This window comes from Falco peregrinus, chromosome 8, assembly GCF_023634155.1.
Source record: "Falco peregrinus isolate bFalPer1 chromosome 8, bFalPer1.pri, whole genome shotgun sequence".
Classification (NCBI taxonomy): domain Eukaryota; kingdom Metazoa; phylum Chordata; class Aves; order Falconiformes; family Falconidae; genus Falco; species Falco peregrinus.
The window spans coordinates 21,514,767-21,526,993 of NC_073728.1; positions in this window are offsets into that span (position 1 = coordinate 21,514,767).

Sequence of the window (12,227 nt, forward strand, 5' to 3'; positions counted from 1 at the left end):
ATCGCTACTGTTCGTGCCATCTCAGTCTATAATTTTAAAAAATGTTAACAATAGATGCATAATAAATCAGTACAAGTCATAATCTTATCAGTTATGTAGATTTTCTGATCAATTTCACAACTGGCACTTATTCAACAGTGCTATATGGTTTATCTCCAAATCTGGACAAGAGACTTTCACTGAAGCTATATATTTTTACAAAGCCCTCAGGTAAGCCTTTTCAGTTGAAATATTCTTAACAGCTATTTCATTACTGTCAAGGCTATAAAAATCATAAATTTTCAGCAAGCAGTGTTTTCATTTTAAGGCAGCATTTATGTCACTCAAAACTACATCATAATTTTGCAGAATAGGGAGTTTCATATAATTACACTGGAAGATTCGTTTTCCCCCTGTTCAAGTGGTGCAAAGGAATGTAGAAAGTCTAATACTCCCAAATACTATGTTTCGCTCAACTGACAATCTCTATCACAGTTTCCATGTGACTTGCTGCTCCAGTGGGAAAATATTTTATTAAGTATTTCTGCATACACCAAGTTCATATGTGTCATCAAGTTACAGAACAAGGTAATTTTTTTGGTATAATTTATAAGACCTGATATTAGTATTAGCAAAGACTACTGAAATTTGTAAGAAAAATTATGATTAAACAGTATACTTCAACGCACCCTGTTGGAGAATCAAAATCATCAACTGAAATATTGTAAATCTCCAAACTGATTTTCCTCAGAACCATCAGAATTTTCTTAATTCTCTTTATCATTACTATTTGAACAGCCAGTACTCTTTGTGCTGCTATTGCTGCTTTTATCACTTCTTTCTTCATCATCCTCATTCTTCCCACTAGCGAGTTTCTGGTGTATTTTTATGGCAGAAGCACAGATCATTCATTGGTACACTGCATTTTATATCAAAAAGAAGTTAAAAAAAAAGCAAGTAGGACAACTAGTTTCACCTGTTTTCAATTAAATCACTGACTAATCCTTTCTAGCAAGTAAAAAAAAAAAGCCCTGTAAAGGTTGTAGCAGACTGCAGAAGTAAAACTATGAAGTCAGCTTGTATCCTGAAATGTGCTGTGACCACTTCGCACTTGGAATTGGTTCAACATAGCTCTACAAACCAGCACAGCTGGTCACCAGAAAATCACTCGTTTATGGGAGAATGCTCAGATGAATTAAGCCACTGTTTAAGCTTCTTTGTTGTTCCTGTTTCCTGTAGCTACATGGCGGCAAGAGAATGGAAGATACCCCCTCTCTCTATCCCCTGCCCCAGGTATCTTTATATCCTAATTGATAAAAGACTAGAAGTCTTGATTGTGAATAAGTGGCATAAGCTAAAGTCAATGTGTGAGATAAAAAAGTACATCTAAATCAGGCCTGGGAGTATCCAAAGAGGGATTAAATTAATTTTTGTAATTCTTTCCTTCTTGTTATTACCTTTTCATATTAGGGAATTCAGAATAACTTCTTGAGGTTAACATCCTTCAGCCTAATATGCATCTCATGACAAGAACAGCTTACGTTTTGGCACAATTCAGTTGCTATAATCACAGGTAACACCACCATCAGATGTCTTTTTATGAATCTGTCTGGGGTAGTTTAAAAACTTATTTGCATTACCAATTTTTACATATTCTCTGCTGGAAGTTTCCTGTCCAACTGGTAAAAGAGTTTTCTTGAACATTCCACTCCTGCTTCAGTGCAGGCTGAGCCAGATTAATTTAAGGTCTTTATTGATGCTTTGGAGGAAGCCAGTTGATACTATATTGAGACCAATGATGGGAGCTCACCTGGTCCACTCTACTTGTTCTGAGTTTAGAAGACTGTTTCTAAGTTTGTAAGATTTCTGACTCTTTTCTTCCTCCCTTAATATACTGTAAAATGAATACTTGCATTTGAACATTAACAAGTAGAAATTGTTTACTCTGACATTTTATAGACCAAGGCAGCTTACTTCAGATGTAGAAAAGCCAGATGTAATCTAAGTATTTTCTCAGTTATTGGCTTTTTAAACACAAAGTCAGGTTCCTACTGGTACAGTAATTCTCAGTGTTTATCTGTGAAAGCCAAGAATGCCTCTACAATAAATATTGTAGTTGTGATTCTCAAACTTACTCGTCAACACCTTTTCTTCAAGAAGTGGAAAAAAACCGCTTAGCCTCAGTACATCTGCTGACTATTTTTAAAGAAAGTAACTTCTCAAAAATTTCAATATTTTGGGGATAAACCCTTCATGCAAAATAGTGTTTCAGGTAAGAAAAGCAAAGCAAAGTCAAGACAGTGAGTCAGTACTATGTATTTTAGGTCTACCCAACCAGGAAGGCAGTAGGAGAGAACAAACTAAAATACGTGAGTTTGTACAAGCCTGCATATGTGTGTAGAGCTCCATACAAATAAGGGAAGGCATACAGGAATGAAGAAAATCAGAAGAGGGTGCACATGCTCAGAGGGGAGTATGCAAGAACAAGATTGGATGGAATTAGGAGGGAGAAATTTGATGCATTTTAAGAGAAACCCACCTTACTCCTCCCATCCATACCCCTAATTAATACCCCCTCTATTTCAAAAGTACCAACTATTTTTTCTCTTGAAATCTAACTATAGATGTCAATTTAAACTCAGACCACCTTAGTCTTAACTTACACTTAGCTTTAAAGTCTTCCATTTCAATATTAGACCTGAAGAATTGATTCTGCGTCCAGTATTTACCTGCTTTTCCTCAGTTATGCAAATTACCTCTGTCCTCACACCTTGCCTATGCCTTCAGCTCATTACAAATATCAAAATGCTGTCACAGGAGTCATTCTCATACTTGTTCTTTCCTTGCTGGCATAACAAATATTTAACATCGTGGGAAAAGGAGTAATTTCAGCAAGACTGTCCAACACAGCCCCTAGGCATAATGGCCTATATTTTGGCATTTTTTTTTTCCTCCTCCTGGGGAGTGGGAATTGCGATTTAAATCCCTACAGGCAAAAGGAACTGATTTGCAAAAAATCTAATCAGAATGTACAACTACTCAGCTTTCAGGAAAAGGGAAAATGGCACACTCTCCTCACTCTGTCTTCTCCTTTGTGCTAGGAGAAAAGATGGGTTCCTAACTTTCAGAAAAGGCTCAGGATGGAAACTCATCTGAGGAGACTTAAACTTTTTATTTCCAATTTACTGGCTTCGGAGGCTTCTCATCCCAACATGCTGAATTACAGGCATCCCTCTTTGGGCATCTAAACCTTCCCCATAGTGGCTATTTATTTGTCATTGATGCCAAAGAGGAAAAATTTGGGGGAGGGGGAGGGGGAAGGGAAAACAGACTACAGAAGATATTTGCAGGGAGAATTAACAATAATTCAGAGTATACTTCACTTCAAACATTCATGTCCAGCTTCCTTGATTTTTGATTTCTAGATACAAGTAATATAAATAAGGTTTTAATAACTGATCATTGTATTAGTTTAAAAAAAAAAAGTAATCTATTTCTATAGCCTGTTGAGATATAAAATTTTCACTAAATCTCTCTCTAGAATTTCTTTACACTGGCCAAATCTTCTTGTCTGCCACAAAAAGTTGTTGATGCAATCAGAATCTCAGACTCTCCAGCCTCAGAAAGTACAAACTTTATTTTGGAGTACTTATTCTGTAGCATGCCTGCCATCAGGTGTTAGTTCCACGTCAATCTAGCTACAGGGCATCCACCATGTATTTGTCGAACTCTGTATCACACTGGTAAAAGCCAAATGTTTTCTTTTTGTTACTACATAAAAGATTATTCTCTACAGAGCTATATTCAGGAGATAACAACCAAAAGCCACGGTTCCTATAGCCTGAAGTATGTTTATAGGCAAATGCTTTACTGAGATAAGCACTCATCCCATGGGTGAAACTTCCGCCATAAAGCCAGATAAAAACAGGTGCCAAGACAGCATATTCAGACCTGAGGGGAAAAAAAATTCTTTACAACTGAGCTGCACAACTACAAGTTGCTTATAAAATCTACTATAAATCAACCCATCTTAAGTGTCTCAGTTGAACAGTCAAAGCCACAAACCATAGATAACTTAAAGTAAATGCAAATTGTATCTGTATTTTCTTATATCATCTGGGAAAGAATGCTGGATGAATTCTTATTTTTCACACTACTGGATGAAACACTCCACATATATATATATTGCAAGAAATATTCGGGGGGCGGGGTCAGAAAAAGAAAAAAACAAGCTTATAAATATGAGAAATACTAAAAATTGCATCACCCAACTGATTATTCACCCAAGTGATCTCTAATGAGGTTTAACAGCCACAGCAAAATAATATACCCTGTGATAACCCTATACTAAATATTAATTCTCTACAAAAAATGGGTTCGTTGAAAAATGAACATATGTGAAAATGAAAAAATAGTTCTAGCCATAATATGATCCATTAGTAACTCGCTCTTGAAGCTGAAAATTCCTCATTTATGAAGTATCAGAAAGGCAGAGTCATTTAGCTTGCTACCTTTCTCCTTTTCTGCTTTCCACAAAGAAAAAAGAAATTTTATCTCACATTTTAACAAGCCTTCTATTACCCAAGCTTTTCAAGGAGTATGATGAATTATGAATTTTTTCTTTGCAATTAATTTCAAGACAACCCAGATCAAAGTTGGGTTCACTGGCAAAAAATAAGGGTTTACAATAGCTCCAAATTCTAGAATATGTTTATTTTAAAGTCCTGTCCAGCAGACAAAACCATGCAGCTCAAACCCCATTTTCGCTGGCTGCCTGAGGTGCTGTTTTTCTCCCTTCTGTTTGTGTTCACCCTAGGCAGTGGCAGATCGTGCTGGCTGCAGCTGACTCATCTGTGCCACCAGTCTCTTTGGGACATCTAATGTATATCAGAAAGACAAGCTGGGACAGAAAATACACAGTTCCTGGGACATCTTGCTAACCTGTAGTTCAAGACTGTGGTCATGAACAGGTGAAAGGAAGAGCCACAGAGGTCAGCATGGCAATGGCCATCAGCCACCTCCTCTTGACAGACCTTCCACTGACCAACTGGGTACCACCTAAATTGTTCAGAGGCACCATTAAAAAACCTTCCTGGTAATACTTATATAGCACTTATTAATCACAAGTACATAGAGAGGTGAAATCAGACCTATTTTTCAACAGATATTTTAGAGATTTGTTTTACAGGGGAGACACCATTGCTCACCACTTGTGGTCCAAATCCTAAACTGCCTTATACTAAAAATCAATTATTTTCCAGGCGGATAGAACAAATACACTCTCCTCCAAAATTATAATAATATTCAAAGAAAAATACAGTAATTTTCAGCTTTTGCTGAACAAACCTAGTAAGCTTCCAGTCCATGGCAAAAAAAGGTTGTGATCTGAACATGAGTCCCAAGTAAAGGTTCTTTTGCACATTTATTTTTCACTTAAATATGCTTTGTGACACAGAAAGTTCCCACACAGTAAGTACCCATCTGGGGTCAACAGCATCATTCTGTTCTTTGACACATATTAAATGACAGCAACAGTGGAAATCATATTTATTGACTCTGCATCTCTCAGCAGTTCCACTCACTTCCTTGAACTTTTTAGTTTACAACTCAGAAATATTTGCCTCCCCTTTTTAATGGTTCTTTAAGAATGACACTGAAAACATATTTAAGAAACTGAAAGTGCTCCAAACAGTGACTGTATGAAGTAACTATGTTAAAGCATAAAGAAAGCTTATTTCTGCTTATTGAACCTTCAAATCCCCTCAATTATTTGTCATTGGAAGTCTTATAAATAGATCAGTATTATCAAAAGCTTCCACAAACACTAAATCACCATGATCAAATCACACAGTATTTTTGTTGGTTATAAGTGTGGTGAAAATAGCACTCCAAGAAATAAACCCAGAGACAGAAGATTCAAATTTGAAAGTTCATGCTACAGCTACAAAATTCAAAGAGTATTTATGTAGTGTTCTGCAAGGTTTTTCTTCATCTTTCAAATCCAAACCAACAATTTTAAAAGTACAATTGTAACAGTATAGGGACATGACAGAAACAAGTTTCTTTAAAGAGGGTTTAATAACCACCCTCACCACATAATGGTGCCCACTCCAGAAGCATATATTACTTCCAGAGGGCACATACTAACACTTGAATCACCTTTTATGTCCAGAAGAAGTACTGCCTGAGTAGTTATCAGTCTCTTTCAGTGCCACATGTGGCTCCAAGCAGAGCTGGGAGTTGCTGCTACTTTTGCCTCCATGTGGGAGAAAGCAGCAGGATGGGAGGTACACTTTCTTCTGGACATGTTCCTGGTGGTGCTTTATTACACATTTAATGTGGTACCTGAGCAAACTTATGCTGGGGAACCCTTGAGCAGTGTAAGGCAGTAAGGGCTCATGAATGGAAAGGCAGTAGCCATTACGTGTCACAACTTTACGCACATAGTGTTTCACATCACTGGCACACTACTGGCAAACTCCATTCTTTTAGCCCAGAACATGCTTGTCTGGAGCGAGTATTCTTTTCAAGATAACCCCCTTGGAAAGCCATACAAGCATAACAAACGACACTAGGTCTATAGTTTTATGGGATACAGAAGTTCCTTGACTGAGTAAACAATTGTAAACTTCAGCAAAAATACAGAGGTGATGAAATAATCACTTAATATTGGAATGTGTTAACCTAGTATACACATCACAGTCCAATAATCTTCCTGTACCAGAGATGAATGATTAAGAATTTCTTTTTATTCGACCCTTCTAGAGCTAATGTTTCTACTTTTTAATTAATAAAGCATGTACATACACAGAATTATGTGATTCACTCTCTTTGCAGAAAGGAAAGGCTTCCCTGTAAGAAGAAAATCACATTTCTGATTAGCACTATATCAGAATAAATTTAGATGTACACCTCTGAAGTCCTTAGCATTATCCCAAGTTTACATCAGACAAATAAGCTGCTAGTCTGGCAACTCAAGATGAGTTTACAAACACAACTTATAAATGCAAAATACAATTTTTAAGAAAGTCACATACCAAGAAGGCAAAAAATACCAAGCTTTCAGATTATCTGAAGCACAGACACACATATTTCAGCTGATTAGATATTTAGGTTAGGTATCAGGAACAAAAAACCCACACAGCTTCATTATGAGGGTAGTCAAACACTGTAATAGGCTGCTCGGTGGGGCTGTGAAGTCTCCATCCTTGGAGATACTTGTTTCTTCACAGGATAAAGCCCTGAGCAACATGAGTTGGCCCTGCTTTGAGTAAGGCCCTGGACCAGATGGCCTCCAAAAGTCTCTTGTGACAATTCATATACCTCTTTTCAAGAATACAGAAATTTTAGTCAGCATTTGCTATGCATACAAGTTCAGCACAGAAGTTCTAAAAATTTGGTCTCAGTACACTTTCCATATTGAAATTGCCTTTACACTGCCTCTCCCAGGGAGGAGCAGAATCTTGTCATGAAGCATCACTCTGATGCACTGAAATAATGACATCATGACTTCAAGATTAGAAGTATAAAAAACCCCATACAATCTGGTCTATTTTGGCATGCCCATAGCTTTCTCTTAGCCTTGTAAGAACTTTAGTTTCAATGCTTAAGGTTTTCAAAGCTGTAAAGACAATATAGGACAGAGGCCTGCACACATTAATGCCCTTGATAAAGTTTCTGTTGATGCTGGGGCACAGAATCATCCCTGGGGAAACATTCCCACAATAATTTTTTCAACCATTGTTTGCAATTGTAATGAATGTACATATTCGATACAAAAACATGCTACATTTATGTTTATCTATTATAATAATAAAAATATAAAAAAATTAAATGAAAAATGACAGAACATGAAGATGTTGAGTTCCTATAATGTAGCTTATCCAATATTAATAATGTTAGGGGGGTGGGGGGGAGTAGGGCTGGTCTAAGTAGCAATGGTGCCAAGTGAACCACAGGTTGAAGAGTTCATCCATGTATTTCCAGTCTTTCAAAATTAATTGGGTGACAAATGATTGCATTATTGAGCTCTAATTGCTTAAAAAAGCATGTAATAGATCAGCTGTAAAACCAAAGACATCTTCTTATGGTAGTACAGCTTGAATTGAATCAACAGCCATTTCTGAAAAGCAAATACAAAACAGCTGTTTCACATTTTGGTTCACCTGATGCAAATTTTATTCCTCAACTCTAACACTTCTTTAACTTGAAGCTGTATGGTGATCATTTTAAAAGTTCCACTTCAAATATGCACTACCGAATTGCTTAACCTCATGCTTACTTACGTCCTTTAAGTAACAAGTATTTTAAAGAAAGCATCGTTTAAAAAGTTAGCAATTGTTAAACAATTTACCTTTTGGCCCCAAAATACATGATTTTTCATTTTTTCTACCTGTTTGCTCCCAACATAGAAACAATAACTTTAAAAAGCATTAATTTTCTATTTGTGGTATTACCAAATTCCTGAAGCAGTGAAAATTTTCAGCATTTTCCACACAAATCCACACAAAGACACAACTGAAACTTTGGCATCATTTAATCTACTGCATGAACATTCATCGCAATGGAATTTAAAGCATCATTCAACAGAATATCTAAGAAATGAAATGCCACAAAGGAAGTGTATATTTCAGTTCTGAGCTAAGGTGATGCTTATCTTCTTAGTCTCTGTCCTTTTTAAATAACTTTACCTAGTAGAAAACTAAAAAAAAAATAATTAAAAAACCCTCAACTGTATTTTGTTTTGTTTTTTTACAGTAGACTACCAGAATTTGTCCAAACAGACAGGCAACACTGAAACAAATAGAACACTTTTTGTTTGTTTTAAATCTTGGGCAGGACAGCATGTTTTTACTTAGCTTCAGTTACTGAAGCAATTTATTCATATTGACTTAATGTTTAACTCAAAGAAAAAACCAACCAAACAAAACAAAGAAAACAAATCAGAACTTTCCCAGTGTTTTCTAGAAGCTCTTGAGTTAGGCTTCTTCCCTGGGGTCTCCATCTCTATTAGAAGTGATCTACCCAGCAAAGCACTGATGTACATGCTCACGCTCCACCCAGTTATGCAAACAATGGCAATACATCCTTATGTCATCTTGAGATCACTGAAACTTAAATGTGTACTTAAATTAATTTCTCTGTGGATTCCTTAGCAAGCAAACCACACGAACGCTACTATTATGCTCTTTAGCATTTACGAGGTGCTAGATTTTTAATTATAATTTCTGATGGCCTTGATTTTCCACTGTTAGCAAACCTTCATCACTAGAGTTTACAGTATATGTAATACTAGTGGATCATCACAACAGAGCAATATAGATCAAAAGTATAAAAGATTTTTAAAATGTGTCTAATATATACTCTTTGTCATTAGAGAAACAAAAAATTAAGCTTCTGTGCTATAACTTCCAAATATCTTACTCTACAGCCATTTGAAAACCTTACTAAAATCTCATATGAGCCTACAACAGTTACTTCACACCTTGCATACGCCAGGTACCTTGGACCATTCCTTGGATAACAGCAGTTTAAAACTTACCTGGGAGAGAACAGCCAGTATACAACCCCTCCTCATTCACCAAGCTACTGTTGGCATTCAAGGAGAGCAACTAGGAACAAGAAAGCTCTAAAAACAGAGTAAAGCTGTAGGCTGTGCAGTCCCTCTTCCTCTGTCTAGCAAACCCCAAACCAGGTAACTAGGGAGCGCTATTTGGCATTTTATGACTGTAAAGTTCTTCAGTATGAGGAACAACAGCAGTATCTAGAGTACCCAGAAATCACTGTCACTTCAAAGTGAAAAAGATTTATTGCATTTTCACAAGTACCTACCCTAAAAAAGCCTCCAGTAGCTACAGAAAACTACCCTTTTCCTCAACTGTAGCTACAGCATCTCTTACGTAACTACATAAAAATCAAAATACAAAATTTGAATGTAGAAGGTTGAACAAACATTTATGAAAAAAGTTTTAAATCTGACATATCACAAAAACGATGCTAAATGCTGTAAGTACCATACTGAACCTACTTTGCCCTTCGCAATGCGCACTTTTTATTATAATTCTAATTTGGTCCACTGGGTGGATTGCTCCTCTTTTATCCACTAGGCTTGATCAAATCAGTGCAATAGAAGAACTGCTGATGCATGAAATGATAGGTCAATGTAACCTTGTCATGGAGCAATATCCCTGCAAATCACAGTAAACAAATAAAACAATTCATTTTATATGCTCTAGGTATTAGGCATAAATTACCAAAACCTAAAGCAGGAACATTTTTACTTCATATATAATATACTGCTGCATACCACTATATGAAAAACTCATTTAAATAACTTCTTAACACACAAAGAGGGGAAAAACATTTACACATAAGTGGTGGTTGTAGTGGCCATTACCAAATCTCCTTCATCCACCACCAGACTTTTCCAGATCAGTATAACTCATCTTTTTCTTACGGCCTTCATACAATGAAGGCTTTCTAAAACCTTTTGGCATCAAGATATGTGTTTCTTTCCTTGCCTTGTCCATTACAGCTGTCTCTAGAGTAAGTTCTTGTAAACAGCAGGCACAGTACATTTAGCACAATTTTTACTTATAAAAGTTCTCTTTTTTTGCACTTTGTATTTTTTAATTTTGGACTAGCTTACCACAACAAAGTTAGCATTACATTATTAAAGGTTTCCACGTACATAAAATGGATTTGTCTCCGAGATGATTCATGATCATATAAGAAAACACTTTGTAAGACAAGTGTAAAGGTGGTAAAAAACTGAACTACCACCCCAGTAGTCACATGCTAAGACATCATCCTATAAAAGATTGGAAACATTACTGTGTGATTTGATTCTTAACGTTAGAAGCATTAGAAGTTCTGCAAGGATCTGTGCTGTGTGGCATTGCTATTAATACACAATCTTTGTTTAAAACTTTTAGAATAAGCTACATACATGTTTGTGTGAGCATATACACACATTTCTACAGACTACAGCTGGTAAATACAACTTACAGGAGCTTACAATGCTGATGTGCAATTCTGAGATCATAGGCTCATACTGGTTTTATGTAGTGACAGTAAAACATTATTTGTACAGAATTTAAACAGTGTTTCTAATGAGAGTCTCTAATCTTGAATGATTTGCTGTATACAACAACTGTATAGAGGACAAATTACGTGTACTACTGAGTATCTAACGTGTGCTGAAAATTCTGAGGTGGGTGGGAGGTTTGTGTCTTCCCTAAAACATCCTTAGATGGTTACAGGGATACTTTTCTTAATTAAAAAGTGTTTGATTTTATAAACAAACATAGAGAAACTACTTTAAACTTTATGGATCAGTGAAAGGAAAAAGTCTTACATGATCATCTTATGTTAGACAAATGTTTAAAATACACATTATACATAACTACATAGTTTAACACGAAAAAAGTGTGCAAAATAATTTTGAAGTCTGAATTACAGTGTTTATAGTTACACATTTAACATGGGAAAGAGGTGCTGAAAATATTTCCTTTTTCATTTGGGACATGAAAGAGAACACACGTGTGTTCTCATGACAGGTGTCTCAAGTAGGGTACTCTTGTCAGAGCAATTTTTCAGAAAGTGAATGTCAATTACACAATCTACCCTGTAAACCCAGGAAATTACACTAAAATGCCATTTTTAGTTTTAATAAGGGTCTGCCTTATTAAAGACAAAATACAAGTATTAATGATATTTCTTAAAAACAGGAATAAAAATTTCAAAATAATTAGATATTAAAATATGCTACTTATGCACTCATAACTAGCTTAAGAAATGCACTTTCCAATGTTTTAGGAAAAGACTTGGAAATAAGAAGCTCTTTACTTAAAAAAACCCCCACACATTATCTGTAGTCACAGATAGCTCATGATAAAATATCTGGACTGAATCACCTCTGGCCTTTCAAAAATCTGAAAAATCAAATAAAACATAAATAAATAATTTTTAAACAAGTTTGGTGACCATATCCACTATAAAATCCAGTAGTTATCTGAAAGCTCCTATAAACAGAATCAGCTGGTATTCCTTTAATCTTGGGCTGAAAGGGCCTATGGCACAGTAGCCATATGCGAAAAAAAAAAAATATTTGAGAACATTCAACAATAAGATCTGCAGCTTCTCTGGGTCAAAACCAGTGCTATCTATTTTGTGGTCAATCTTAAGGATACATAGATTTTCATCTAGCATACAGATCAGAAGCTCAGTTCAATAACAAAAAGCAGAAT